This window comes from Balaenoptera physalus, assembly GCF_965194825.1.
Source record: "Balaenoptera physalus genome assembly, chromosome: 10".
NCBI lineage: Eukaryota > Metazoa > Chordata > Mammalia > Artiodactyla > Balaenopteridae > Balaenoptera > Balaenoptera physalus.
This window is the reverse complement of record NC_138889.1, coordinates 18750650-18774836: the sequence shown is the minus strand read 5'-3', so window position 1 is coordinate 18774836 and position 24187 is coordinate 18750650. Positions and strand designations below refer to the sequence as shown.

General features: G+C 42.9%; 1 long non-coding RNA gene and 1 pseudogene across 2 annotated transcripts in view; both read right to left on the bottom strand.

Moving 5' to 3' along the window:
- LOC309637116 overlaps positions 1–24187 on the bottom strand; it is a 276838-nt gene that overhangs the window by 136492 nt on the left and 116159 nt on the right. The gene's annotated exons all lie outside the window — the stretch shown is intronic.
- LOC309636400 (nucleus accumbens-associated protein 1-like) lies at positions 43–5500 on the bottom strand (annotated as a pseudogene). Its single transcript has 4 exons — positions 5485–5500; positions 3656–3844; positions 3488–3555; positions 43–2576 (listed from the first exon to the last, which is right to left on the bottom strand). The product of its transcript is annotated as a nucleus accumbens-associated protein 1-like (transcript).

Below are 24187 nucleotides of genomic sequence, written 5' to 3'. Positions count from 1 at the left end.
GACGAATGGTAAAAGAAGATTCGACAATCTTTAATCATGAATCGGACCCGGCCCTGCCAGGAGCTGGACTCAGCCAACTGGACAAACCAGGGACATGCTTGCAATGTAGCCCTTGGGGGGAGGCCCTGGGGTTGAGTGGGAGCCGGCCTCACCCACGGGAGCCCAGGCAGAGCGGGGCCTGGGGCCCCCCCCACCTCGGCAACGCGCGCTCCCACTCCACACACACACACGCGCACATTCAGCCTGTCCCCCGCTCCCCACTCCGTCCTGCCTTCCACAGCCCCGAGGACCGAAGAGGGCATCAGACACAGTCCCACTGGTTTGAAAAACAAAAGGAATCTTATACTTCAATATTTCATTAGCTAAAGACATGTTTTTAAAAGTATGTACAGGGGCTGGGGGCTGGAAGCCCTGCCTTGGGGGTGGGGAAGGGAGGGAAAGGCAGCAGCACCCCCCAGCCTGCTCCCCTGGGCTCCAGGCCTGGTCCTACTGCCTCTCACGTCTTCATCTGTTTCAAAGCAAAACTTCTACACACGCGCGCGCGCACACACACACATGCACACCTACATGCTTCTGCGAGCCCCGGAAACCTCTCCTTCTATCCTCAGAGACCCTCGGTCTGTCCCCAAGGACCCCCCTCTCAGGACCTGACCCTCTCAGGCCCCAGGGGGCTGGTGGCGGCAAGAGAGGCTGAGCACAGGTGGGGGAAGAGAAGGGCGCTGGGCCTGCCACCGCCCGCCACCTTAGGTCGGTCATGGAGTTTCCCTGAGCCTCAGTTTCCTCAGCTGTAAAACGGGCAGTCCTCACGGCCTCGCCTACCCCAGCCCCCAGGCGCAGGGACAGACGTGGGAGACAGGAAGGTGCTTTTGGAAACGTGGAAGCACTGGGAGGTGGTGGCCGGAGGGGTCCTGAGAACCCGGGGCCCCTGTGAGTCCCAAGGGGCTGCAGTCGGGGGCGGAGGCTGAGAAATGCTCCGGCTAGGTGGCCCAGGGCCTGGGAAGGGGGGTCTTCCAAGCCCCCCAGGCCAGCCCCTCCCTGTGCCTGGCCTGGTGAGTGGGGAGACAGTTGCTAGGGGTTAGGAGAGGGGGAGCAAGAGCCCCCCGACTGTGCACGAGTGTGTGCTAGAGAAGGCAACGCAGACCTCGCACCACCTGCCGTCCTCTCCCAGCCCGGACCCCCGATCGGATTGGGGTCAGGGGGTGGGACGGGGAGGCAGAGGGGCCGGGAGCATGCAGTGCCCCTGGCGGGTCCTGGGGAAGGACAGACAGTAGCTCGTGCTCAAGATGGCGGGCGGGTGTGACAAGAGGGGGAGTGTGACGGCCCCGCGGGAGGGTCCGGTGGCGGGTACTGGAGGGCCTCCTCGGCCGAGGGGCCGGCCTCGCCGCCATGGCTGGCCGTCTCGAAGCCGAAGCCGTGCTCCACACCCATCATGTCCGGCTCTATCTTGCTCGTGTAGCTGACGAAGGTGATGTAGGCGTCACCCTCGGCCATAAGCGGCTTGACCTTGGGGGTCCAGCTTGCCGCACTCGGATGGGATTCCGGGACTCGGGGGCCACCTGCTCAGGGAAGGCCTCCACCTTCTCGGCGGTCTGGACGACGTTCATCATGCGGTACATGGCGGACATATTGCACATCTGCCGGTACTGCTCGTCTGTGCCCTCCTCGCCTGCGTCCTCCTCCTCCTCCTCGTGGTAAGAGCCGCGGCTGTCGCTGGTGTAAGAGCTTGAGATGCCCGGGCTGGTCCGCTCCGACGTGCTGGGCCCACTCACCGCTCCGCCTGCCGCTGCCGCCACGCCGCCCGCCGGCTGCCCGGCCCCCGCCCCCCCGGCCCCCCCCCCCCGCCGCCACTCCGGCGCGCTGTGCCGCCGCCACCACCTGGGCCTGCTGGGGCGGCCGGTTGGCGGCCAGGTCTGGCGCGGAGAACTTGGCCATCTTGCCGCTGCCGTTGCCACTGCTGCCACGGCCGGCCTCCTTGTGGCTGCTGTCGCACAGCCGCTTGGCCACGGGCGTGCACTGCACAGAGTCCGACTCCTGCTGCTCCGTCTTGACGCGAGACGCCAGGGCCAGTGGGGTGCAGTGGGGTCCCGCAGGCCGGCCAGCTCGGCGTCTGCACCACAGGGCTCTGGGGCTCGGACGAGGGGGCCTCCTCGTCGTGCAGGCCCTGGGAGTCATAGCTGGGGGAGCTCACCTTGAGGAAGAACTCTGTGCCCTGCTCCATGATCCCCTGGATCTGCAGGAAGCCCGCTGTGTACATGAGCAGGAACTGGTCGCCCATGTTCATGCTCAGCCGGCCCGTGTAGCGGAAGCTGAGGCTCTGCTGGAAGGACGGGCTGCGCAGCCGCCGGCAGCTCCACCGCCGCGCTCCGGCTGCTGTTGGACAGGCCCCGGAAGTAGGAGCTGCTGGCGGCCAGCACGGCCCGGTGGGCCTTGAAGGCAGGGCCCTTGACCACCTCCGAGACAACACAGTACGGGCCCTGCAGCCGCTGCTCCTTGAGGCACTCCAGAATGCTGTGGCCGAAGTTCGGGATCTGCATCTGCAGGGTCTGGTCCCGGGGCGCGCCCCCCCTGCGCTGGAGCTACGGCCCCCGCGGCCTCCGCTTCAGCAGCAGCGGCAGCCTTGGCGGCCATTCATTGTGGGCCAGCTGAATTTATATCTTTATTAAAAATCAACATTTCCTCTGTCTTTCCAAATTAATGGATATAGAGTTGTACCTAGTATTTCTCATAATTTTTGTAAACCTCTCTCTCGAGTTATATATAGTCCAGTTTTAGTTCCTTATATATTTTATCTTCCCTCCCACACCCTGTTGCTAGAGACTGTGCTGTTATACACTTTACATTTATGTGTGTGTGTGTGTGTGTGTATGCACATACCCCACACAGAATTGTTGTTGTTTGTTCTTTGGGTTTTTTTTTGTTGTTACTGTTGGTATTAAAACATAGATTTTCTTAGAAGATTTAAATAAGAAAAAAATCTTAACATATTTTTCCAGAGTTACCATTTCTGGAGCTCTTTATTCTTTTGTGTAGCTCCATTTATCCATTTGGTATTCGCCTGCTTGAAGAACCTGTTTTGATAGTTCTTATAGCGCAGTCTTGCTGGTGATGAACTCTTTTAGTTTGTCTATGTCTGAAAAAGCCTCTTTCACATTTGTTTCTGAAATACAATTTGTCTGGGTATAGAGTTCTAAGTTGACAGTTTTTTCTTTTCTCCTTTCTATACAGGCATACCTTGGAGATATTGTGGGTTCAGTTCCAGGCCACCACTAGAAACTGAATATCACAGTAAGTGAGTGACAAATTTTTTGGTTTCCCAGTGCATACAAAAGTTATGTTTATATTATACTGTATTCCATTGTGTACAATAACATTATGTCTAAAAAACCCCAGTGTGCATACCTTAATTTAAAAATCCTTTATTGCTAAAAAATGCTAATCATCTGAGCCTTCAGCGATTTATAATCTTTTTGCAGGTGGAGGGTCTTGCTTCGATGCTGATGGCTGCTGACTGATCAGGGTGGTGGTTGCTGAAGGTTGAAATGGCGGTGACAGTTTCTAAAAATAAGACAACAATGAAGTTTTGCTGCACTGATTGACTCTTCCTTTCACGAATGATTTTTCTGCAGCGTGCAATGCTGTTTGATAGCATTTTTACCCATAGTGGAATTTCTTTCAGAATTGGAGCCAATCCTTTGAAATCCTGCTCCTGCTTTATCAAATAATTTTATGTAATATTCTAAATCCTTTGTTGTCATTTCAGCAATCTTCGCAGCATCTTCACCTGGAGTAAATTCCATCTCAAGAAACCACTTTCTTTGCTCATCCGTAAGAAGCAACTCCTGATCTGTGGAAGTTTTATCATGAGATGACAGCAATTTCGTCACATCTTCAGGCTCCACTTCTAATTCTAGTTCTCTTCCTATTTCCACCACATCTGCAGTTACTTCCTCCACTGAAGTCTTGAACCCCTCATTCATTCAAGTTGGAATCAGCTTCTTCCAAACTCCTGTTAATGTTGATATTTTGACCTCTTCCTCTGAATCATGAATGTTCTTAATGGCATCTAGAATGATGAAGCTTTTCCAGGTTTTCAGTTTACTTTGCCCAGATCCATCTGAGGAATCACGGTGTCTATGGCAGCTATAACCTTATGAAATGTATTTCTTTTTTGTTTGTTTGTTTTTGTTTTTGTTTTTTTGGCCGCGCCCCACGGCATGCGGGATCTTAGTTCCCCCACCAGGGATCGAACTGGTGCCCCCTGCAGTGGAAGCGTGGAGTCTTAACCACTGGACCGCCAGGGAAGTCCTGAAATGTATTTCTTAAATAATAAGATTTGAAAGTCATAATTACTCCTTGATCCATGGGCTGCAGAATGGATATTGTGTTAAATGGATGTTGTATTAGCAGGCATGAAAACAACATTAATCTTGTCCATCTCCATCAGAGCTCTTGGGTGACCAGTTGCGTTGTCAATGAGCAGTAACATTTTGAAAGAAATCTTTTTTTCCTGAACAGTAGGTCTCAACAGTGGGCTTAAAATATTCAGTAAGCCGTGTTGTAAATAGGTGAGCTGTCATCCAGGCTTTGTTGTTCCACTTATAGAGCACAGGCAGAGTAGATTTAGCATAGTTCTTAAGGCGCTTAGGATTTTCAGAATGGTGAATAAGCATTGGCTTCAATTTCAGGTCACCAACTGCATTATTCCCTAACAAGAGAGTCAGCCTGTGTTTTGAAGTTTCAAAGCCAAGCATTGACATCTCTCTAGTTATGAAAGTCCTAGATGGCATCTTCTTCCAATATAAGGCTGTTTCATCTACATTGAAAATCTGTTGTTTCATGTAGACACCTTTATTAATTAACTTAGCTAGATCCTCTGGATAACTTGCTGTAGCTTCCACATCAGCACTTGCTGCTTCACCTTGTAAATTTATATTATGGAGACGGCTTCTTTCCTTAAACCTCATGAACCAACCTCTACTGGCTTCAGACTTTTCTTCTGTAGCTTCCTCACCTCTCTCAGCCTTCATAGACTTGAAGAGAGTTAGGACCTTGCTCTGGATTAGGCTTTGACTTAAGGGAATGTTGTGGCTGGTTTGAATCTTCTATCCAGACCACTAAAACTTTCTCCATATCAGCAATAAGGCTGTTTTGCTTTCTTGTCATTCATGTTTTCAGTGGAGGAGCACTTTTAATTTCCTTCAAGAACTTTTCCTTTGTATTCACAACTTGTTTAACTGTTTGGTGCAAGAGGCCTTGCTTTCAGCCTGTCTCAGCTTTAGACATGCCTTCCTCACTAAGCTTAATCATTTCTAGCTTTTGATTTAAAGTGAGAGATGTTTGACTCTTCCTTTCACTTGAACACTTAGAGGCCATCGTAGGGTTATAAATGGACCTAATTTCAATATTGTTATGTCTTGGGGAATAGGGAAGCCTGACGGGGGAGAGAGAGAGAGGTTAGGGGACATTTGGAATACACACACTTACCGGTTAAGTTTGCCATTTTATATAGGCACAATTTGTGGCACCCCAAAACAATGACAATAGTAACATCAAAGATCACTAATTACAGATCATGATAACAAATATAACAATAATTTAAAAGTTTGAAATATTGCAAGAATTACCAAAAATTGACACAGAGTCATATGAAGTGAGCAACTGTTGGAAAAATGGTGCCAATAGACTTGCTTGACACAGGGTTGCCAGAAACCTTCTGTTTGTAAAAAAACAAAAAAAAAAACCAATATCTGTAAAGGGCAATAAAGTGAAGTGCAATAAAATGAAGTATGCCTATATTTTAAAAATGTCCTCTTGCATTTTTTCCTATAAGAAATCTGCTATCATATATGAAAGAGGGACTCTTTCATAAGGGACTACTATGAACAACTGCATACCAACAAATTAGATAACTTAGATGATGGGACAAGTTTTTAGAAAGTTGCAAACTACTGAAACTGACTCAAGAGGAAATAGAAAATCTGAATAGACATAACAAAGAAATTGAATTAGTACTCAAAAACTAACCAAAAAAGAAAACCCAGACCCAGCTGGCTTCACTGATAAATTCTACCAAATATTTAATAAAGAATACCAATTTTTCTCAAACTGTTCCAAAAAATAGAAGAGTAGGAAACACTTCACAACTCATTCTATGAGGCCAGTATTACTCTCATCACAAGAACCAGAAAAACATGTAATAAGAAAATCAAACCACAGAGCAATATATCTTATAGACACAAAAATCCTTAATAAAATAGCAAAACAACCAGAGGTATATAAATGGATTATATAACATGGCCTAGAAGGATTTATCTTAGCAATGTAAGATTGGATTAGCATCCTAAAATCAATTAATATACCACACCCTATCAACAGAATAAAAGATAAATAAAAACCTCAGAATCATCTCAATAGACAAAGCATTTAACGAAATTCAGCACACTTCCATGATAAAACAGTTAAGGTAATAATGAAAAAGAACTTTCTCAAACTGATAAATGTCATCTATAAAACACTCAAAAAAGGATTTGCCTATTCTGGACATCTAAGCAGATTCATATTTGTCCTTTTGTGTCTGGCTTCTCACATTTATCATGTTTTCAAGATTCATCCATGTAACATGTGACAGCATTTCAATCCTTTTTATGGCCAAATGATATTCCATTGTATTGATATACACTAGATCTTCATTACTTGCGGCTTTCTTATTTGTGAATTCCCCTACTCACTGAATTTTATTTGTAACCCCAAAATCAAAAGGCTGGTGGTGCTTTTGGAGTCATTTGTGAACATGCACACATTATATATACATAATGGATATATAATGTGAGAAATTTTCTCTAGCTGGCTTTGAGCCATTTGATTATAATGTGCCTTAACATAGTTTTTTTTTCATGTTTCTTTTGCTTTGGGGTTCATTGAGCTGCATAGATCTGTGGGTTTACAGTTTTCATTACATTTGGAAAAATTTTGGCCATTATTTAAAAAATTTTTTGTCCCCATTTTTTTCTTCTTTGGAAACTCTAATTAGACTGCTTGATATAGTCCCATAGCTCACTGATATGCTGCTTCTTTTTTAGATTATTTTTTCTCTGTGTGTTTCATTTTGGCTAGTTTCTATTGCTATGTCTTCAAGTCCACTAATCTTTTTTTCTGCAGTGTCTAATCAGCAATTAGTTCCAATATAATCTTCATCTTAGACACTGTAGTTTTTCTCTCTAGAAGTTTGATTTGGATCTCTATTTTTCTCATTTTTTTTTGTAAGCTTTATTGAGGTACAATTGATAAAACTATAAGATATTTAAAATGTACAACATGATTATACACACACACACACACACACACATTGTGAAAGGATTCCCCCCATGGAGTTAGTTAACACATGATTTGGATCTTTATTTTTTATATCTTCACTGCCTTTACTTAAAATTTTCAACATATGGAATAAAGTTATAGCAATTTTTAATATTCTTGTCTGCTAATTCTAATATCTTTTGATTCACTCTCTCCTTATTGGATGTATTTTCCTGCTTCTTTGCTTGCCTTGTAACTTTGATTGAATGCTAGGCGTTGGTGAAATTTACCGTATTACATGCTTGATATGTCGTATTTCTATAAATATTCTTGAGTTTTATTCTGGGACACAGTTACTTGTTAACAGTTGCATCACTTCAGGACTTGTTTTTAAGATTTGTTAGGCAGGATTTGAGAAATATCATGTCTAGGGTTAATTCACCCCATTACTGAGGCAAGACGCTTTTTAATTCTCTACTAGGTATCTCATGAATTATGAAGTTTTTCGGTCTGGCCAGTGATAGCAGATACCGTTCCTGGTCTTATGTGAGTGTTGGGTAGTATTACTTATAATTCTGTGGGAATTCTTTCCCCAGGCTTGGGTACTTTCTTCAAACCTGTATGCTGATCAGTACTCTCATGAATACTGGAGGAAACTTTCTGCAGATCTCTAGTTTTCTCTCAGTACAACTTAATCCTCTTCAGTACTGTGTAATGGACAGTCTAGTGACCTTAGTTTCCCTGAACACTCAGCTTTACCTCCTCAACTCGGAGTTTGCCAAGCTCTGCCTGTCTGCCCCCCTACCACACTGCAGCCTGAAAATTTTCTCAAGGCAGCAAGCTGCAGCCATCACAGAGCTCACCCCACTCATCTCCTGTTTCTCAGGGATCACTGTCCTTTGTACCTGATGTCCATTGTCTTTGTGTATTGATTGTTTCAGGCAGAAAGGTAATTCTAATCTTTGTTACTCCCTCTTGACTGGAAGTGTAGGTTAATCCATGGGATTTGATATATAGTGCACTGACCATTCTTCATTTTAAATGGTCTGTATTTTTAGGTTTGATTTTTTTTTCCCCTCTAACTTGAATTACTTAGATTCTATTTAGTTATTTCTAAATGACTTTTTTCTCCATGCTTCTATTGTGACCTCTAATTTTATAGCCTTGTGAACAGAAAATGTGGCCTGTGTGGTAAAAACTTGTAGAGAGACAAACCAGTTCACTAGCTGGATGATCACAGGATTTTTCTAGGTTGCCTGGCAGTGAGCTAGCAGGACTGAACCCACAGCCCAGGCACAGCTCTCCAGGGGCTGCTGAGGGAATCTGAAACCACATCCATCATTCTTGGCTGACCCTCCTGCCTGCGAGTTTCATCCTGCTCAAAGTGATGCCTGCGTGATGTTTCTTTTCCCAACTCTCATAATGGTTCCATAGATGTTTGAAAAACACTTGTGAAGTATTCAAGTTTTCTAGAATTCACATCCTTTTTTTTTTTTTTTTTTTTTACAGTTGTCTTGCACACACTTAATCTGACAGCAAATTTTTATAATGATATATCCTTACTGGATCTTTTCAAAGTATTCAACTTAGTTTTCTAGAAACAACTACTATTTTTCACATTCATATTTTATTGGTTTATATAATATTTAAATTAAGAACATATATTAATAAGAACTAGCATAGGACTTCCCTGGTGGCGCAGTGGTTAAGAATCCGCCTGCCAATGCAGGGGACGTGGGTTCGAGCCCTGGCCCGGGAAGATCCCACATGCCACAGAGCAACTAAGCCCGTGTGCCACAACTACTGAGCCTGAGCTCTAGAGCCCGTGAGCCACAACTACTGAGCCCGTGAACCACAACTACTGAAGCCTGTGCACCTAGAGCCCATGCTCTGCAACAAGAGAAGCTACTGCAATGAGGAGCCCGCCACTGCAACGAAGAATAGCCCGTGCTCGCCGCAACCAGAGAAACCCCACGTGCAGCAACGAAGACCCAACACAGCCAAAAAAAAACTAGCATAACCAGGATTGGAACAACTCAACAGATTGGAACAACTCAATGCTGGAAAGGGTGTGGAGAAAAGGGAAGCCTCTTGCACTGTTGGTGGGAATGTAAATTGATACAGCCACTATGGAGAACAGTATGGAGGTCCCTTAAAAAACTAAAAATAGAACTACCATATGATGCAGCAATCCCACTACTGGGCATATACCCAGAGAAAACCATAATTCAAAAAGACACATGCACCCCAATGTTCATTGCAGCACTGTTTACAATAGCCAGGTTATGGAAGCAACCTAAATGCCCATTGACAGGCAAATGGATAAAGAAGATGTGGTACATATACACAATGGAATATTACTCAGCCATAAAAAGGAACAAAATTGGGTCATTTGTTGAGACGTGGATGGATCTAGAGACTGTCTATACAGAGTGAAGTAAGTCAGAAAGAGAAAAACAAATACTGTATATTAACACATACATGTGGAATCTAGAAAAATGCTACAGATGAACCAGTTTGCAGGGCAGAAATTGAGACACAGATGTAGAGAACAAACGTATGGACACCAAGGGGGGAAAGCAGCGGGGGTGTGGGGATGGTGGTGTGATGAATTGGGCAATTGAGATTGACATGTATACACTGATGTGTATAAAATTGATGACTAATAAGAACCTGCTGTATAAAAAAATAAATAAAATAAAATTCAAAATTTCAAAAAAAAAAAAAAGAATACCAGACGGTGATGAAGTACCAGAGAGCAGGGAGGTAACACGATCTGATAAAAAAAAAGAACAAGCATGGGTGGACATACAGGAGTAGCTTACTAGCCTCCAGCCTTCAGCATGTCAGGGACTTTGATGTTTATTACAGGAAGAATAGAGACCATCAGTTGTGTGGAGTTAAAGTTAAACATGCTTCTAATATGGTAGGTAAGTCCTGTTAATTATGTTTTTCAAACCTTGTATTTTTTTTCTTCTTGATCTTTAAATTCTAAAAGAGATAATTTTAATTTGTTATTTTCTCTGAGTATGTCTCCCAGTTTTTGTTTTATGTATCCTGAAGCTATGCCAGATAGAAAGAGAAACATGACATTTCTTTACACGTACTATAACTTTTATCAATGTAAATATCCTTGATCCATTTTCATGCTATTAACTATGAATTCTATTTTTTATATTACTATATCACATCTTTATTTTTATTAATATTTGCCTGCTATGTCTGTCTATTAGTTAATTTTTAATACTTCTTGATTTTAGGAGTGACTCTCGTATTAAGATATGTTTTGATTTATTTCTGTTATACTTCCTTGTGTGTGTGTAAGATTGATTACCTTTTCTTTGCTTTTTTTCTTCCTTCTAGTGCAGCATTTCATAACCCTGGATGCATACTAGGATCACCTGGGAACCTTTCAAAAAACAATTTAACATCTAAACTTTACCCCAGAATCTCCGGGGAGGAGAGTGGTATCAGCATTGTTTTTAAAGCTTGTAGCATGAAGTCAGGATTGACAACCCTAGTGTTTCTATTCCTGTAGTGCTTCTTCTTAAGTTCTCAACAATCACATTTAAATTTATAATTTTCTATCAGTGGATAGACTGAAACAGCTGTGGCAGTCAAGGTAAAATCAGAGAGGCAGAAGTAAGAGCATTAATGAATAAGGAACTTATTATAGGGATTCAAGTTGACGCAATTGTGATTGCTGGTGGAACAATTTGTTGCCTGCCTCCGGTATTGGCCTGAAGTCATCATAAGTTAGCCAGCCCAGCAGTTGGGAAGGAAAGCTGAACAAGTACAGGAGCAGGGACAAACTGGAAACTGCTGGGGGGAAAAATAATGGAGCCTGTATCTGTCTGTCATTCTCTACCTTAGATGACGTGTATGACCTGAAGCCTGCAGGCTGGGCGCTGCCCCACACCAACAAGGTGAGCCAGGAGATCAGCAACAGCATGCATGAGGTACCACAGTGCCTGGCACCCTCCACCAAGCTTCCACAGTGTGGAATATACGGCTGCTGCTTCCCTTATGACTTCTGGATCTCAAGCAAATTTCTCTTGTTGTGAACTGCATTGTAATTCTGAGACTAACTTCTTGGAGTTAGGCTAACCTTCACAGGTTAAGGGCTTAGTCCTCTGTGAGACTGCCCTCACTTCAGACACAAACTGCAGCTCCCGGATTCCCAGGCCACCCGCACTTCTGAACAACTGGCTACAAATTTGAGGGTTCCCACTACCCCCTCAGGTTTGATAATTCACTAGAATGACTCACAGAACTCAAGAAAGAACTATACTTATGGTCACAGTCTTATTATAGCAAAAGGATACAAATCAAAACCAGACAAAAAACGGAGAGACACATAGGGTGGGCCTTGGGAGGGTCTCAAATGGGAAGTTTCTGTGTCCTCTCCCCAGGCAGTCAGGAAGAATCAGACTCCTGGCATATCAATGTGTATTACCAGCCAGGAGGCTTATCTAAGCTTTGAGTACAGAGTTTTATTGGGATTATATTACCCGAGCATGATTGCTTGAATTCTTGGCCATGTGATTGAAGTCAATCTCCAGCCCCCAATCTTCGCCCCCCACCCCGTGGAGGTTGAATTGGTATTACTTGGCTCAGAGCCCTAACCCTCTAACCACATGGTTGATCTTTCCAGTATGGCCAGCCCCATCCGGGAACTATCTAGGGGCTCGACAGCCATGAATAACAAAGACACCCCTATCACTTGGGAAATTCCGAGAATCTAGAGATTCCCTCCCAGAAACCAGGACCAAAGGCCAGTCAAATTCTTGACTATACAGTTTGAAAGCTAAATGAAAACTAGACATGGACCGGAATTCTGGGGACCACAGTTCCAGCTTAGATGACACAGTGCAACACCACCACAACATATTATCTCTGACTCCCCTGCACCCCACCAAGAAAACACCTTTAATATACTGTCACTTTCCTTGGTGCTTCTCTCTCACCACCAGCATACAGACCAACTCCAATGCTTTATCACAATCACTTGGATTTTAGTTTCACATTGCCATTAATATTTTAAAGTATTATTCCTTCTCTTTCTAAGGAGTTACTTCTTTTTTTTTAAAATAAATTTATTTATTTTATTTATTTATTTTTGGCTGTGTTGGGTCTTCGTTGCTGCACGTGGGCTTTCTCTAATTGCAGTGAGAGGGGGCTATTCTTCATTGTGGTGCGTGGGCTTCTCATTGTGGTGGCTTGTCGTTGTGCAGCATGGGCTCTAGGTACGCGGGCTTCAGTAGTTGTGGCACGCGGGCTCGGTAGTTGCGGCTCGCGGGCTCTAGAGCACAGGCTCAGTAGTTGTGGCGCACGGGCTTAGTTGCTCCGCAGCATGTGGGGTCTTCCCAGACCAGGGCTCGAACCTGTGTCCCCTGCATTGGTGGGCGGATTCTCAATGAAAAGCAAAGTTTAAAGTCAAAGAAACAGATCAAACATGGAGTCCGATTTAGCTCTTCCCTGTTACAGAAACAACAGTTTAGATGTGGCCAATACAAGTGAAAATAATATATTAATTTTTTAGTCTATTTCTTTTCCCTTTAGAATGGAATGCAAAGGCTAGTTTAAGGTCAGTGCAAAATTAGATGCTAGGAAATGGAAGATGTCTTTCTGTTTAGGATATTTGGGATTAGTAAAGTGTTCTCTAATGTGAAGTACATACAGTACATGTGTCTTATTGTTTTTATAGGAAGCAAAATAGATACAATAAATGCCAAGAACAAGATAGTACTGAGGAATTTGTAGAGTTTGCAGTTAAAGTGTTTGCAGTTAAAGTGTTTCACCTGGGCTTCCCTGGTGGCGCAGTGGTTGAGAATCTGCCTGCCAATGCAGGGGACACGGGTTCGAGCCCTGGTCTGGGAAGATCCCACATGCCGCGGAGCAACTAGGCCCATGAGCCACAATTACTGAGCCTGCGCATCTGGAGCCTGTGCTCCGCAACAAGAGAGGCCGCGATGGTGAAGAGGCCCGCGCACCGCGATGAAGAGTGGCCCCCGCTTGCCGCCACTAGAGAAAGCCCTCGCACAGAAACGAAGACCCAACACAGCCAAAAATAAATAAATAAATAAATAAACCCAAAGTTAAAAAAAAAACAAACAAAGAGGGATCCCTTCCACAGCCCAACAGTGGGCTTTTGTCTAACACTCAGAAATGAATTGTCCAAGGAGACACATGTGCTGACAAAGCAAGAGGCTTTATTGGAAAGGGGCGCCCGGGCTGAGAGCAGCAGGGTAAGGGAACCCAGGAGAACTGCTCTGCCACATTGCTCACAGTCTCGGGTTTTATGGTAATGGGATTAGTTTCCAGGTTGTCTCTGGCCAATGATTCCGCCTCAGGGTCCTTCCTGGTGGTGTGCACATGGCTCAACCAAGATGGATTCCAGTGAGAAGGATTCTGGGAAGTTGGTAGGACATACGGACTGGTGTCTCCTCTCTCCTCTTGACCTTTCCTGAATTCTTCTGGTTGGTGGTAGCTTGTTAGTTCCTCATTCCTTACCAGGACCTCCTGTTGTAAGATAACTCATGCAAGTGGTTACTATGGTGCCTGGCCAGGGTGGGCGGTTGCGGTCAGTGGTTCCCCTAACAAAAGCAATGCTTAAAGTTAGCAGTATCACTTTGATTATTTTTGTAAAAGAAAATCAAATGTGTGCAATTAGATGAAACAAATAGGTCATTAAAATTTTTAGTTGTGGCACAAGATGACTAAAATTCAAAGGTAAATGATAAGCTCTGAAGAGGGTCTGATTTCATGAACATACTTCTGATATATTATTTGTTGTTAATGACAATTTTTAAAAATGGAAGGGCCATTTGATTTAAGCTAATGATACAGTATTCCCAACAATTATGTTTCCACATCAAGTTTTGTTGTTGTTGCTATTGTTGTTGCAAGATTTCTCCCCTTTCAAAATTAAATACTGTGTTGTTATGGGTATTTAAAATTCAATGCAAGGGTTTGAAGATGGTACTTAATTTACCATGTAGAAATAAAATTACTGTTGTCAGAACTTATGTTTGAAAAATCTCGTCAGGACAATTGAATTATTTTGAAAAACAGTGTTCTTTCAAAGGAGAGGATTTCATTTGTTAAAATGATCATTCTAAGGCTCATCTCAGCAGCTGTGCTTTTATATTTTGTTCTCCCAGAATCTTTTGCCTGTATCCTTTTCTCAGCTTCACGCCTTTCTCCACCTCTTTCCCTTTAACTTCTTGAGCTTTTTCCTATCAGCTTGTACTCTTTAAACAAACCCATTTACTACTTCTCTTCCATTCTCTACAAGATATCAAGAAAGGGCCTTTATTACCTACTTTCTCAACTTGCAGATTCTCTTATTTGTTTCTCAAGTTTGCAGCAGAATTTTGTGCTCTAATGACCAAATACAATGACATCTTGCAGACCTCATCCCGAGATTGATACCAACGACTTCACACCTTCATTCAAACGTTTTCTTCCTTTATTTTCTGTGTCAATGAAAAAAAATTAATCAATAGTCATTCTAAGAAAGAAATAGTTTCATTTGAGCCAACCTGAGGATTATAACCCAGGAGACAGTCTTTCAGAAAGCTCTGAGGACTGTTCCACCTGTTAGAGGTCAAAGCACAGTCATATAAGTTTTTGAGACAAACGGATATACATCAAAGGGCTATACATCAAAGTAATATATTGACAGTTTACATAGTCCAAAAAGATGAGTAGTGATCATTGTGATCCCTTACAGGATTAAGGAAGGAATGTTATCACCTAAGGAATTACTGTAACAGGGAAGAACAAAATCTGACTCCATGTTGGATCTGTTTCTTTTACTCTGACCTTTGCTTTCCATTGCTTTTATTCTGCCTATATCTATAGGCATACATAATGGCCTTCCTCAGGGAACCCTGCCCCTCTGCCTGAATGTTAAACTAAAGTGCCTTTGTTCAGCTCACAGAGAAACACCCTGACCCTGCTCACCTGTAAATTGCTGCAGAAAAGAAGAAATAACACATCCTCTCCCTGAGGCTGGCTAAAACCAGGAGATATTTTGCAAGACTTATGGCCTTTTTACTTTACTTCCTCACCTTCTCCCCATCTCTGTTCTATAAAAGAAGCTAACATCCAGACCCTGATAGGATGGTACTCTAGGACACTAGTCCACCATCTTCTTGGATGCCCAACTTTCTGAATAAAGTCACTATTCCTTGCCTCAACACCTCATCTCCTGATTACTGGCCTGTCATGCAGTGAGCAGACCAAGCTTCGATTCGGTAACATTACCTTGCTGGCACTAATGAAACAGGAGGGAAGGGGCCAGGGCACAACCTTTGAAAGAATGACATAGTCTGAGGACATGACATAAACTGCTTAGAACCAAATGGGTCCAAGATGGCAGACAAGTCAACTTCCACTAGACCTTGAGCCTCAGTACTTGCTCATTGTAACACATCAGCAAGCTAAATGACACACCCACAGGTCCCATGACAGTTCTAAGGCTGACCATAAGGATCAAAAAGTGGGCGGTGGCTCAATTCCTGGAATTCCCCGCCCCTTCCCGAAATAGCTGGAATACTCCTCTCACTCATTAGCCTATGAAATTACCCACCCCTATGAAAACTGACAACCCCATACCCTGGTGCCACTCTTGCCTTCTGAGATGGCCTACACTCTGTCTGTGGAGTGTTTCTCTCTAAATAAATCCACTTCTTACCTATCACTTTGTCTCTCACTGAATTCCTTCTGCGATGAGACATCAAGAACCTGAGCTTCATTAAGTCCTGAAACCAAGTGTATGATCTCAGTTGGAAGACCATGGGGTTTTGGCCAGGTTCAAGTCCTGGCCGCATCGGTTCAAGTCCCAGTCTGAGGTGCATGGTTTCACTAGGAGAAAATTGCTTCTTTCTTTCTTTTTTTTTTGGCTAGTAGGCATTCCTGTGTCTTCTAAGGAGATCTGGTTAATGTAAAATGCAGATGCATAATGCACACTAAAGGGGCAGGAGTAATGGCTCAAATGGCAGAGAAAATTTTACATTAATTTTTTTTTGGGTCCTGCCTTAAAATAATTTTATTTCATCATCTGTAATGCTGCATTTTCTTGAACCTCTTCCTATCATTTTGACCAACAGTTATCTGTCTTTCTAAATTCCTTTCTTTACCCACCACTTCTTCTGTAAGGGTTGGGGATTACATTAGGTTATAAAAAAACAAAGGTTCAAAAATAGTGGCTTAACATAATAGGGGTTTTTCTTTCACCTATACCAAGTTTCTAGTTAGTATGGAAGTTCCCTTAAGTCACCATGCATGGAGAGACCAAGGTGGCTCCCATCTTTCTATTTCACCATCCTCACCACTAGTTCCATGCTCAAGATCACATCATGTTCCAAGAGAGAACCTGGGGCTTCACCACCACCTCAAAATTCCAGGTAACCAGGAAGGGTAAAATAACACCTCCAACTTATATCAATTCCCTTAAGAAATCTTTTGGAAATTCCATAATATCATTTGCCAGAACTTAGTCACATGTCTATACCCAGCCACAAGGATGGCAAAGTGCCCTGTTAAAACCCAGAAACATGTTATTAATGAAGATGCTTCTAAAGATAGATGCATATTTGCTAGATAACGATCAGCCTCTGCCACAATCTGTTTTCTCCAACACTGCCTACATGATCAGAAATGATCCGTGTTTATAAATGGTGAGTGGAGTGGGCTTATTAAGTAATAATAACAATGATTTATTTATACTATTTATTAAGCACCCACGATGGGCAAGGCATTGTGCTGCCTTTATGCATATTACCTCAAACTTTTGTAGTAATTCTTCAAATGAAGTCCTGCTATTACTATTTTAAGGAGGAAAATGAATCTCAGAGAGATTAGAGTCAACTTGTTTAAGGATGTATGGATAGAAATGAGCTGAGGTTGGGTTTGAATTCAGCTAGTATGGTTCCAAAGCCTATTGTCTTTTTCATTATACATGGCCCACACTGAATATTCATATTCATAGTCTTTTGTCCAATAATGTGGCATTGACATTGGACTATTCAAAATTATAGAATTGTTTGTTTGGCTGCAATGACAATTACTACTTGATTTAAGCTTTTTATCAAGACAGAGATCACCAGGTAAACTGGTACCACAGGGAGGTGGTTAAATCTCAACAGTTGTATGGGTGCAAATGAGGTCACACTGACGGAAGGAAACAACTTTCTGTTGCTCTCTGCCTGAAAAACACAGGACCTCAGCTCTCTGCAGAATCTCCTACCCAGGTATTTCAAGGCTTCCTAAACAGGTCCACCCACTCCCAAAATACTGCCTTTGTTGTGCTGGGTTGTGCATGTCTAATATCTGTCCTAAATCTTGAAATTTTACCCCACTTTTTATGGAGAAATAAGAGAGGCCGGGTACAAGAGGCCAGGACTGTTATGCCAGTGGTACTTCCTCCACGTGGAAGGAAATATCAGGAGTGAGAAGAAACATTCCTCTCTGCTCCCCATCTCTATAACTGTCTTGCTTCAGTTTTGCTTTTTGTGTGTGTGTGTGCTAGCAGAGAACTCAAGTAGGGTTGTGTGATACCATTATTAAATGTGCTTTTCATTGAAAAAGCTATTTTAGAATACCTCTCTGTTCTTTAGACATGAGTCAAGTAGGGAATAAGCCAGGAGACAAATCTACTACTGATAGTTGCTGTTCTGTCAGAATTCTCCTTTTTCTTCCTCTTACTTTGTCAGCTTTTGTGCTGCACTGTGCTCTTTGTTTCTGGTTGCTTTTTCTGTTAGCTGATTTCTCTCCCAGGATACTCCTTACCCTTCCAAGAAACAAATTTCTGGTAGGTTCTTCACCAGTTTATTCAATAGGTGCCAACATATACAAATCAGGCTGAGGATCCTCTTTACATGCTAATTAGATTTTTAAATTTGCAAAAACTTAAAATCCTCAAGGTTGGCATGGGCCTAAGGTATTTTGCAGACAACTTGCAATCTCCTCTCCCCTAGCCTTCAGCTACGCCCTCTATGTAGATGACCTCCAAGTGCATGTCTCTATCCCTGCCCTTGTCCCAGCAGCCTGCCAGATATCTCTACTCAGTTGTCCCCCTTGAATCGCAACTTGAACCTGTCCAAAGCGAAACTTCAACCTTTCCAAAACGGAACTCATCAACTCTTACTTGTTCTTTGTGTAATTTGTTCTCTTCAACTGGTTTCTCTCTCACTATAAAGGCTAACTATTCTAGTTGCTTAGATCCAAGGTGTTTTATCTCTCTGGGATTTTCTTACTCATAATATGTGTTGTCAAAGTTCTCTTCTTTTAGGATCTAATCCAATTTCCATCCTGCACCTCTTTGGTCAAAATGAATCCTTTTCCCCTATATTCCAGTAAGACTCTCTAATTCTTTAAAGCATTTTCATGATCTCCCTTGTATTAAATTTTGTATCTCCTGATTTTTGTACAAAAATACATTAAATGAGCACCTACTATATAATGTATTAGATATTCTCTATGTGTTTATTCAGTCTTCATACCATCCATTTTACGAATGGAAAAATTAAAGCTGTTTCCTTATCTGCAAAAACAGCAACAACAAAAACTAAAAAACAGGGACTTCCCTGGTGGTGCAGTGGTTAAGAATCCACCTGCCAATACAGGGGACACGGGTTCGATCCCTGGTCCAGGAAGATCCCACATGCCGCGGAGCAACTAAGCCCGTGAACCACAACTACTGAGCCTGTGCTCTAGAGCCCGCAAGCCACAACTACTGAGCCTGCGTGCCACAACTACTGAAGCCCGCTCACCTAGAGCCCATGCTCCGCAACAAGAGAAGCCACTGCAATGAGAAGCCCGCACACCACAACGAAGAGTAGCCCCTGGTCGCTGCAACTAGAGAAAGCCCGTGCACAGGAACGAAGACCCAATGCAGCCAAAAATAAATAAATAAATAAATTTATTAAAACAACAAGAACAGGGCTTCCCTGGTGGCGCAGCGGTTGAGAATCTGCCTGCCAATGCAGGGAACACAGGTTCGAGCCCTGGTCTGGGAAGATCCCACATGCCACGGAGCAACTAGGCCCGTGAGCCACAATTACTGAGCCTGCGCGTCTGGAGCCTGTGCTCCGCAACAAGAGAGGCCGCGATAGTGAGAGGCCCGCGCACCGCGATGAAGAATGGCCCCCGCTTGCCGCAACTGGAGAAAGCCCTCGCACAGAAACGAAGACCCAACACAGCCATAAGTAAATAAATAAATTAATTTTAAAAAAAAAACAAAAAAACAACAAGAACAACAAAAATACGACTCTAAACCTAAAATGAACCATTAATATTTTAAATACTTCTAGTGTCTGGTATAATATCAGCTTAATAAATGTATTTTTCCTTTGGCATTCTAGCACAGTGTTGGATACATACTAAGTATTCAGTATTAAATATCAAGTATCACACAAAATGTTTATTGGACTACACTGAGATAAGATGAACATCAAATTTCATGAAAACCTATATAGTGTTCATTGTGTACAAGGCGTACTTTTTTTTATTAATTAATTTATTTTTGGCTGCGTTGGGTCTTTGTTGCTGTGCGCGGGCTTTCTCTAGTTGCCGCGAGCAGGGACTACTCTTTGTTGCGGTGCGCGGGCTTCTCATTGCGGTGGCTTCTCTTGTTGCGGAGCGTGGGCTCTAGGCACGCGGGCTTCAGTAGTTGTGGCTCGCGGGCTCTAGAGCACAGGCTCAGTAGTTGTGACGCGCGGGCTTAGTTGCTCCGCGGCATGTGGGATCTTCCCGGACCAGGGCTCAAACCCGTGTCCTTTGCATTGGCAGGCGGATTCTTAACCACTGTGCCACCAGGGAAGACCTACAAGGCATATTTTGAAGATTATATTTGGCTTGAATTTTTTACAGTGATAGAGTGTAAAAGGCAAAAGATTTATCATCCTTTATTCCTCCCCAAGATCACTAGAAGGAAGTAAACAACAGTTATCAGTTACCAGCAGTAAACCTGATGTCAACATTTCTCAAGACAAAGTATCACAAAGCAGGAAAAGAAGAGATACTATCACCAAACAGGTATTCATGAGGTATTTACTGCCTATTTAAAAATGCTTTATAGGACATTTAAAAACTGTAGGACAGTTTACAGGTTTGTTCTTTTTTTTTTCTTAGAGTTCAAGATATCTAAGAAAAATCTATTAACTTTTATGGCCTTGGGAGGATGAGGCCAAAACACCTCAGAAGGTACTTTTCAGGGAGTGTGAGGAAACCCTAGATAACCAGCAAGGATCAGATTACTCATGCTAATCAGGAAGGGCTGGCTCAGGAGCAAGGTAAGGAGACTGGCCTTGGTGGGGGGACCACAGAGCCCCCTCTTCAGTCCCCAGTTGCACTGCTGCTGGGCAACCAGCCAGGGCTGCCCCTAAGGATACCAGACCTTCCCTCACCAAAGAGTCTCTGTTGTCCAATAGCCTCCAGGACCCACTGCCTACAAAGCTCATGGAGAAAACCAACCCCAAACCCGGAGAAACTGATAACATGAAATAGGAAGGGAGAAAGGCAAAAAGAAAGAATGGCGGTGATGGTGGGTTTTGTTTAACCTTTGCTCGGATGCAAAGAGAAACAGGCAGAATGACTACTAACTAGTATTGCTACCATTACTATATGGCTCTGTGCTAGTCCTATACAAGTATAAAAATTATTGTATTCTGGAAATTAAAGTCAAGTTTAATAGGATGGTGATAAAGCATATCAGATAAAGCTCACTGGGGACATAGTTGTGACAACGTTAGGTTTATGAACTTGCTGTAACAATTAACATGAGGAACCAGGGGTCTCTCCTAAGAGGGAGTAGGGAAGGACTTTTAAAAATAGGGCTTGGGGGCTTCCCTGGTGGCGCAGTGGTTAAGAATCCGCCTGCCAATGCAGGGGACACAGGTTCGAGCCCTGGTCTGGGAAGATCCCACATGCTGCGGAGCAACTAAGCCCGTGTGCCACAACTACTGAGACTGTGTTCTAGAGCCCATGCGCCACAACTACTGAGCCCACCGCCACAACTACCGAAGCCCATGCGCCTAGAGCCCGTGCTCCACAACAAGAGAAGTCCCCGCAATGAGAAGCCCGCGCACCGCAACGAAGAGTAGCCCCCGCTCGCCGCAACTAGAAGAAAGCCCGCGCACAGCAATGAAGACCCAATGCAGCCAAAAATAAATAAAATAAAATAAAATAAATAAAACATTAATAAATCAATCAATAAATAAATGAAAATAGGGCTTGGATGATTCTAAAGAAGAACCAGGAGAAGTAGGGGTTACCTCTGGTTTGATTATCACAGTAATCTCTGCTCAGGAGGTGAGAGAATCAAAGCAGGGCTGGGGAAGTCCTGGTAAGAAAGCAGCAATAAAAAAATAAAATTAAAATCCATGTAAATATTCACAGTAGTCAAAGGGTGGAAGCAACCCAAGTGTCCATTGAGTGATGAGTGGATAAACAAGATGTGGTGAATATATACAGTGGAATATTATTTGACCTTAAAAAGGAAGGACATTCTGACACATGCTACAACTTGGATGAATTTTCAGGACATTATGATAAGTGAAATAAGCCAGACACAAAAGGACAAATATTGTATGATTCCACTTATATGAGGTACCTAGAATAGTCAAATTAACAGAGGCAGAAAGTGAAATGGTGGTGGCCTGTGGCTGAGAGGGGCACGGGTGGAAACAGGGAGTTAGTATTTAATGGTATGGAATTTTCAGTTTGGGAAGATGAAAAAGTTCTGCAGAAGGATGGTGGTGATGGTGGCACAACAATATGAATGCATTTAATGCCACTGAACTGCAGACTTAAAAATGGTTAAAATGGGAAATTTTATGTATGTATATTTTACCACACACACACAAAAAGTAAAAAAAAAAAACGCTTAAAAAAGTAGTGATCTTTAAATAAGGGGAGGGTTTGTGTAGCCTCGGCCATGTCTTGTTAGAAACAGATCAGAACTGAGTTGTAGCCCCAACTCAGATCCTTACTAACAGCATGACCTTGAATGAGCTGAATCCTCTCTCTCCCTGGGCCTCAGTTTTCTCCTTTATAGGATGTGGGGTAGGGCTGAATCATCCCCAGAATCCTGTCTAGCTCTAACAACCTGGGGCCCTTGAGGGGGGGCAAGTGGGGGTCTAGCGGAGCTGCTGTGCTCACCTCCACCCTTGTGACCTTAAGCCCAGAGGGACCAGAAACATCACAGCCTGACTACCAGCAGTGTTGAGAAGCTGACTCAGGTCCTGTTTCCTTAGAAACTATAAATTTAAGATAAATGTGGAATGCTGTGTCTGGAAACCTCTTATCTGAATCTCTGCCCCTGGGCTGGAAATTGAGGCAGCTTCTCTGTGTCAAAGTGACACACATGGCCCAGATTCTTTAAGAGAAGCTGTTCTCTCTGAAACGACTTCAAACAGCAAAGTTTCTCATAGTCTATGATTTTAGAGAACAAGATTTATCGGCATTTTACCCTTGTTAATTAACAAGAGCAGTTCTTACAGGTTCATGACAGAATTGAAAAAGCAAAGTCTCTGAGCAGAGTGGTGTGGCTTTAAGATAAACTCTGTTGTGAAAGGAAAAGGGAACGAAATGAGTCCACCGTGGGACAATGCTGCTTTCAGATTCTAGAGCCCCATGTTCTTCTGTCTGCCCTCCCTCTTTTCCTTTTGGCCACGCGGCTTGCAGGATCTCAGTTCCCTGACCAGAGATTGAAACAGGGCCACGGCAGTGAGAACCCAGGATCCTAACCAGGGAACTCCCTGCCCTCCCTCTTATTTACATGGTTTCGATTTGTGAATTTGATGCGTACATTGTTCTGATAACCTTTAAGATTACCAATCGAATGTTATTATACACAAAATCCAATAAACTATAAATCTCCTTACATTATAATACCATTCATCTAAAATGTGTCTTTATGTTAAAATGAAAGTACATTACTATGAAAACTGGTTTCAAAGAAGTCCACACATAATTTTAACTACCCAATATTTTAAAATTACGATCATAAGTTTTCAGGATACAAGTTCTTTAATGTAAATAGCATTTCCTAAGTTGTAATTTGTAATAAAACTGATCAATGTTCCAGTAGTAACTTTGAAAACAAGAGGTGTTCTTTGAAAATTTAAAGAAATAATATCAGTGCCTCCGGAGGATAAAAAGCACAATTGATAAAAGTTTATATACTTCAACTGATTCTACTTTCTATGAATCAAGTTTAAAACAAAGAAAAAACTACAGAAGAAATGTAGACTTCTTTTTTTATTTTATTTTTTATTAAAAAATTTTTTTACTTTTTGTAGACTATTTCTTATCAAGTAGGCTACAAGTGAATAAAAAGCTAAAAGCAAAACAATGTGACTCATCAGGCAGTGCAGTTAGAATATATACCATTGTGTGTGTGTGTATACATAAAACTGCACACGATTTGATGACACTTAGAAGAGATTTTCTCTGTGACCTGGCAGGTGGTGGGTTGGATATACCAGAGAAGTTGAAGGTGAAATCCAGGACACTGCATTATTCTTACAGCTCTTACTAGGCAACAAAGTTTCCCTCTCACAAAACCAGCTCACCAGGTATGAATTACTATAAGATGGGCCACCAGCTCTGTAATTAGTGGCAATACGGCTTTCAGAAAAATACAGAGGATAATAATAATAATAATAATAATAATAATTCCAGGCTGAAACCAAATGTTTGTAACAATGTCTCACTCAGCACCCTGACTTGCCACTGAATAGCCAAAGGTTTAAGAGACTCAATGCAATTTGATACTCCAGGGTCGAAAGATCTTGTTGGTGGCCATCTCTACTCTTGGAAATACTGGAAACTATAGTTGTTAGTGGAGGAGATTAAAAATACTTTGATCAAAACCAAAGCAGAT